Source organism: Oratosquilla oratoria, chromosome 39, assembly GCF_046742065.1.
Source record: "Oratosquilla oratoria isolate Oo_2021 chromosome 39, ASM4674206v1, whole genome shotgun sequence".
Classification (NCBI taxonomy): domain Eukaryota; kingdom Metazoa; phylum Arthropoda; class Malacostraca; order Stomatopoda; family Squillidae; genus Oratosquilla; species Oratosquilla oratoria.
Window position 1 is genome coordinate 30,260,160 of NC_134815.1, and position 7,500 is coordinate 30,267,659.

Consider the following 7,500-nt stretch of genomic DNA (forward strand, 5'->3'; position numbering starts at 1 on the left):
TATATATATATATATATATATATATATATATATATACAGTATAATATATATATATTATATATATATATGTATATATATATATATATATGTATATATATATATATATATATATATAAGAAAAGAGTTTACGTAAATAAAAAAGATCTAGGTACTGAAACCGAAAAATATATAGTGAAACTATGAATCATGGTTCACAGTTTAATTTTGATGTGTACAGTTTCTCCTAGGAATTTCTTGTTACAAAAAAGAAAAATGTTAACTAACAAAACACACACACACACACACACACACACACACACACACACACACACACACACACACACACACACACACACACACACACACACACACACACACACACACATACACACGCATACACACACACACACACACACACACACACGCACACGCACACACGCATATATATATAGATATATGTGTGTGTGTATATATATGTATATATATATGTGTGTGTGTGTGTGTGTGTGTGTGTGTGTGTGTGTGTGTGTGTGTGTGTGTGTGTGTGTGTGTATGTATATACATGAATCAAATCAAATCAAATCAAATCAGTCATCCTGAGTCCACTGCTGAACAAAGGCCTCCTTCATAGCATTCCATGAATCACACGACCGTGCCATCCTCTGCCACGTCACTTCTGCAAACCTCCATACATGAATACATGTATGTATATATGTATTGTGTGTGTGTAATTATCATTATCATTGTTATTAATTATCACCCATGTTATTATTGGCATTATTGTCATTATTGATTAGTAAGATAAGTAAAAGAAGTGTGGAAGGCAGAGGTGGGTGGAGTGAACATTAGGGGAGGACCGAGGTTGAGATGGATGCATGGGGTAAAAGGGGCGTTGAGAAAGAGGGGGATGTCTGTTGAGCAAGGAAGGGAGAAGGCAGGATATAGGAGTGGAGAATGGTTGTGTATAGATGATACTATGATGCAAGGAAGGAGGGGGTGGGGGATGGGAGAGTTAGGGAGTGGTTATGTGTTAATAATATTTTGATGCAGCCCGAAGGGATATCTCCCCGTCTTCTCTCATTCTGCACCAGGGGACCGAGAGGAGGGGCCACCGATTAAGTGAAGCGGCCTTGCTGTGAATGTGCTGTGTCTTGCTGCATTGCTTCTGACCCAGGGCAGTGGGAGGGATACAGGGATGACCCGTGGAATGGGTGGGAGTGGGTATATGCCTTTTGACTTTGGCTACCTCTCTGGTAAGGGGGAGAAATCCTCAGTATATAGTTGGTTATAAATGTTATTAATGTTATTGGTGTTATCGATATTATTGTTATCATTTTTACTAGCATCGTTATTGTTATTGTTATTAATTATGTATTATTATTATTGTTATTATTATTATTGTTACTATTGTTATTGTTGTTGTTACTTTCATTGTTATCATTATTGTTATTGTTGTTGTTATTATTGTTATAATTACTTTTTGTTATCAAATGTGGTTATCATTATTGTGATAATTATTATTATTGTCATTATTGTTATTATCATCAATACAATTGTTTTTGTTATTATTATTATCGTTGTTATCATCATTATTATTATATTTATTATTATATTTATTATTATCATTATCATCATCGTCATCGTCATCGTCATCGTCATCGTCATCGTCATCGTCATCATCATCATCATCATCACCATCATCACCATCATCACCATCATCATCATCATCATCATCATCATCATCATCATCATCATCATCATCATCATCATCATCATCATCATCATCATCATCATCATCATCATCATCATCATCATCATCGATCATCATCATCATCATCATCATCATCATCATCATCATCATCATCATCATCATCATCATCATCATCATCATCATCATCATCATCATCATCATCATCATCATCATCATCATCATCATCATCATCATCATCATCATCATCATCATCATCAATCATCATCATCATCGGGGAGGAGATGTAGGCATTTCGGGAGGAGAGGTAGGCATATCTTAATATACTTGATATATTAATTACTTGAAAACTACGCATTTGCGACAGAAATGATGTACACCATCAATCAATACACAACATATCTCACCAGAAACACATAAGTCATAAGCCACATAAGGAAATCGTTGGTTGGGTGAAAGTATAAATTGTCCGTTATTTTTATTGCTATTATCATATTGTGTATTTTATTCTATTATGTATTATTATCATGTTATTGTTATTATTATTGTTATCATCATTGTCATTATTGATATTATTAGTGTTAATTGCTATATTTATAGTTACCCCTAATTATTTGAATGTCGTACTCTATGAAGTTACAATTTTCTTTACGAGAGATTCATGCATGACTATTTTAATCCTGCCTTGGTCTGCACTAAACCGACATAACGTCACAGAATGCCAACGGAAGATATTGATCAAGTTCAATGCTCATCCTTAAACAATTCTACCAGAGGCAAGTTCAACCTCTATCCATAAATAATTTGACTGGACCGGACGTTTAATCCAAAGACACTAATGTTTATCGACAAGTAGTTGACGATATATATAATCAACAGAAACTTAACAGTTCCACCAAATGGTGGTCACACCACTCTCGTGAAACGACGCCCGTGTCATTTGGTGTATTCACAAGTTCATTGATTCCTGCCACTGATAATTACGAAGTTATAAAAAAATATAAAGAAAGTAGATAGCTATAACCTTGAAAGTGCTCTTTAAGAATTATTGTTATTTTATAATCACAAGAATTAAATAATATCATCTAATGTAACTCTATTATTAGGTCATTTGTAGCTTGGGAGTATTTGTTCTCTCTAATGTTTTTTGTACTTCCTACTTTCTCTGCCGATTCCTTGATGATATTCACTAAATTCAAATTAATATCTTCCACGGTGTCCTCGTTAGTTCTTAGAGCTTCGAATATATTTTTAATTTCTAACTGAAATTTCTTATTATTATCCTTAACCTTTGCAAGGCTTATTTTCTTTTTTAAAACTAGTTTATTTTTCTCGACTCTGAAATTAAATTTAGTTGTGCAACCTACCATTCTATGGTCACTACCTATGTTGACTTTATTTATCACCGTAACATTGCTAACGCTTTTGCTCTCATCTCCTAAAATGAAGTCTATTTCATTCTTTGTTGTTCCATTTGGACTTCTCCACGTCCATTTACGACCTACACGCTTTTGGAAGAAAGTATTAATTATCCTTATGTTGTAGTTCTCTGCAAAATTTACTAACATCTCGCCTCTCATTTCTTTCACCTACTCCAAACTTCCCAATGCACGCCTCATCTTCCATCTTCCCCACTTTAGCATTAAAGTCGCCTATTACCAATTAAAAGAAGAAAGACCATGAAGATTAAAAGCAGGAGAGACGAAATAGAAAGTGTAGAACTAAACAAGCTTATCAATAAAAGGCAAAGATTAGAGAAAACAAAGAAAAACTTGGATGAAATAGAGGAAATTATTCGGTAAGATAAAAGTATTAAAGTGACCGAACGTAGACATGCTTTAGGAAGACAGCAAATGATATGTTTGAAAGATAGAAATGGATAAATAATTAAATGTAGAGACAAAATGGTAAAAAGAGAAGAATTTTACCAAGAGCTTTCCTCATCAAAGACCGTAGTTGAATCAGTAAATTCATGTGTAGATGTTAGTTGTGTACCAGAGATTACAAAGGAAGAAATAGAATTTGCTCTAAAAACTATGAAACGAGGAAAAGCACCTGGGGAAGATGGTATATCAATAGATCTGTTGAAAGACGCAGGGAAATTAGTTCATATTAAATTAGCTCAGTTGTACATCCAGTGCTTACGTCAAGAAAGCGTTCCTGATGCGTGGTGCAATGCTATAGTGATTTTGCTTCATAAAAAAGGAGACCAGAAGGACCTTAGTAACTATCGATCGATTAGCTTGCAATCAAACGTATATGAAATATTCTCCAAGACCCTTACAAATAGACTAAGTAAAGTTTTAGATGGAAATCAACCGAGAGAACAGGCAGGATTTAGAAGCGGATATTCGACTCTAGACCATTTGCAGGCGATACATCAACTAATCGAGAAAACGACAGAATACAACATACCTCTGTGTTTAGCTTGTGTAGATTACGAGAAGGTCTTTGACTCGGTAGAACAAATAGCAATACTAAATTCGTTACGCAAAAAGGGTACAAACGAACAGATCGTAAAAGTTTTAGAGAAGATTTATGCGAAAGGTACCACTTTAGTTCGACTATATAAAGATACAGAAAAGATCAAGATCGAGAAAGGAGTACGACAAGGCTATACAATTTCAACCAAATTATTTACAGTTTGTTTGGAAGATATTTTCAGAAGGTTGAGTTAGGAAAAGAAAGGTTTGAATATCAATGGCGAATATCTGAACCACCTAAGGTTTGCGGATGACATTATTCTTATTTCAGAAAGAGCAGAAGACTTGCAAGATATGCTGAGCGATCTAAATAAAGTCTCAAAGTATGTTTAAAATGAGTAAGAGTAAAACCAAAGCAATGTTCAACACGAAAGTTCAAAGCAAAGAGATTGTAATTGATGGTGAAAGTCTTGGAGAAGTTGAAGAGTATAATTATTTAGGCCAGATGGTGAAAGTGACGAAAGATTATGGTAATGAAATAAAAAGACGCATTACAATTGGTTGGAAAGTGTTTGGTAAGTATAATAAAATCCTGAGAGGCTCTCTACCTTTATGTTTGAAACGTAAAATTTACAATCAATGCATTCTACCAGCAATTATCTACGGGTGTGAGACTTGGAAGGTGATGAGGGCGATGGAAACAAAGCTAAATACTGCACAGAGGAGAATATAGAGATCAATGATGGGAATAACACTGAGAGACCGAAAGAGAGCAAGTTGGGTGAGAGAGCAGACTTGAGTAAAAGATATTGTGGAAGCAGTAAAAGAGAGGAGGTGGAATTGGGCAGGTAGGTTAGTGCGAAGGACTGATGAGCGATGGAGCAAGTGTGTAACTGAGTGGACGCCGCGAGATAGGAAACGTGGATGAGGGAGACCAGACAGAAGGTGGAGAGACGAGATCGAGAAGTTTGCAGGAGTGACGTGACAGAGGATGGCACGGTCGTGTGATTCATGGAATGCTATGAAGGAGGCCTTTGTTCAGCAGTGGATTCAGGATGGCTGATTTGATTGATTGATTGAATGTAAACTCTATATGAGAAGCCAAACCCAAATGAAGACGAAAAAACACGAAATTACCTCCATAATGAACGGGTATGTCAAATGAACTGTGTTCTCGCTCACAGTTTGCACAAAACATACTGTTCTTTTGACCAGCTTTTAGTACTCAAAAAGCGTTACACATCGAGATTTAATTTTAGTTAATATAATCACTAACCTATAGTCTCATTGGTGATTTTTACCAACACAATCAACATACCCTCTGGCGTTTGTTTTCAGCAAACGACAATATCTGATTTGAATTCAATCAGTAGTCTTTCAGTCAGACAATTCCGCCAACAAAATCCGGAGGTTATTCGCTGGAGATTGTCAAATATCTCAAGTAAATTGACGGTAAAGTGTCCTGTGTGACGCTGGAATATATGTTATTTTAATTTTCATTATCTTTATCATTAACATGAAGTGAGTAGAAGGAGAAAGAGAGTGGATGCAAGGATGATGCGACCTCATGGTATGCTCCTGAGCCTCTTTCCATTGCCTACTACCCGAACAGTGTGGCTAAGGTACGGGATGACCCTTCGTCCATGGTGTGCACAGATAGAATGGATGGAAAATCAATTTTAATGCGTGCGTGTGTGTGTGTGTGTGTGTGTGTGTGTGTGTGTGTGTGTGTGTGTGTGTGTGTGTGTGTGTGTGTGTGTGTGTGTGTGTGTGTGTGTGTGTGTGTGAGAGAGAGAGAGAGAGAGAGAGTGCGCACTCGTATGTGTGTTTGTGTATTTACCTAGTTGTATTTTACGGGAAAAGAGCTATGCTCGTAGTAGCCCGCTTTTGTATCTTTCCGCATCCAGTTTGTTCTTAAAATCTTGTATAGTTTTAGCACTCGCTGTTTCCCCATTCAGTTTGTGTGTGTGTGTGTGTGTGTGTGTGTGTGTGTGTGTGTGTGTGTGTGTGTGTGTGTGTGTGTGTGTGTGTGTGTGTGTGTGTGTGTGTGTGTGTGTGTGTGTGCGTGCGTACGTGTGTACATGTTTTTGGTGGTAATAGAAGTATGATAAATGACCAATGATAGTATCCTTTGTCTAATATCTTTCATATCTTTCGATAACTTTCTTCATTCTCTTGTGACCTCTGTCCCACATCTTTTTTCTCTATTTTCCAGAAGGTCTCCATGGATACAGGGTCTTGATTTTGGTTCGACAACCTTTTGTACACCCTGTACTAATTCCTTACGTTTGCAAAAGCTCGAGTTGCCAAGAGTCCTTTTTGATGTAGCAATTTATTGTACCACGTTGTATATGCAACCATCACCATACGGGAGTAAGAATGCTAGAGAACAGTAATGTATAGACACTTTGGGCTTGATCTGATTTTCCGTCCTATTTAGTTTATTTAACATTGTGATGTTAGTCTTCAAAATGGTCATAAGCCTTCTAATTCATCTGGAGTGCCAAGGTCATCTTTGTCAGGTGCCAAGTTTGGCACCCGTACTTAGGGTTACCAAAAGTAATAATACCTCTTATCAGGGCTACGTTCTGTAATAACTAAGGGAAGCCTCGATATCTGTCTCGTAAATCATAAATAAAGATAATGAACAGCTGCCTTTGATTTATGGAAATTACTACTCAGTGCGCCATGTGGAGGCTGTAAGGTTTGTTTTCGTTTCCAAATATAGGACATAAATATCTCATCCATCACTTGTCCGATTCTAGACCAAGCCAATAACAAACAGTAAACAAATTAATTAGGAAAGAAATCGATTTTCTCACGAATCTCTAGATGAATCTAAATAGTCAAGAGCATTAGCAAAGAATAGAACTCTTAAAAGACGTCACTCTGTATAACAAGGTTACTTTTTTTATTTTTATTTAATGGTGTTGATATTCGGAAAGTCTAAGACAATGACCTCAACCAGCCTTGATTATGTGTTGCTGTTTCTTCACCTCGCTCAGATCACTTCAGCACTAACCTGTGTATATATTACCTGTTCTATCTCCATCCATAAGGATGACCGAGTAGGTTATAAGAGCTAGTTTAAAAGAAATTACCTGTTCAAAACATATTTTGAACTTCTACTTAGTAACCTTACATGTATGTTTGTTTATTATTTAACGATACCTATGGATTTGTTGATTTTATTTATTATTATTTATATCATTATATTCTTATCTATTTATCATTACATTTTTTCGCATCCGACCTAGTTATGGACCAAAAGGTCTCCTGTCGCCATGTTCCGCTTTTGTAATCCTTTGTAATGTAACCTTATATGTATTAAGAATCCAGTCTTCTACCAACTTGCCACACAAAGGATGTAAAAGGATCAAAACCTGTAGG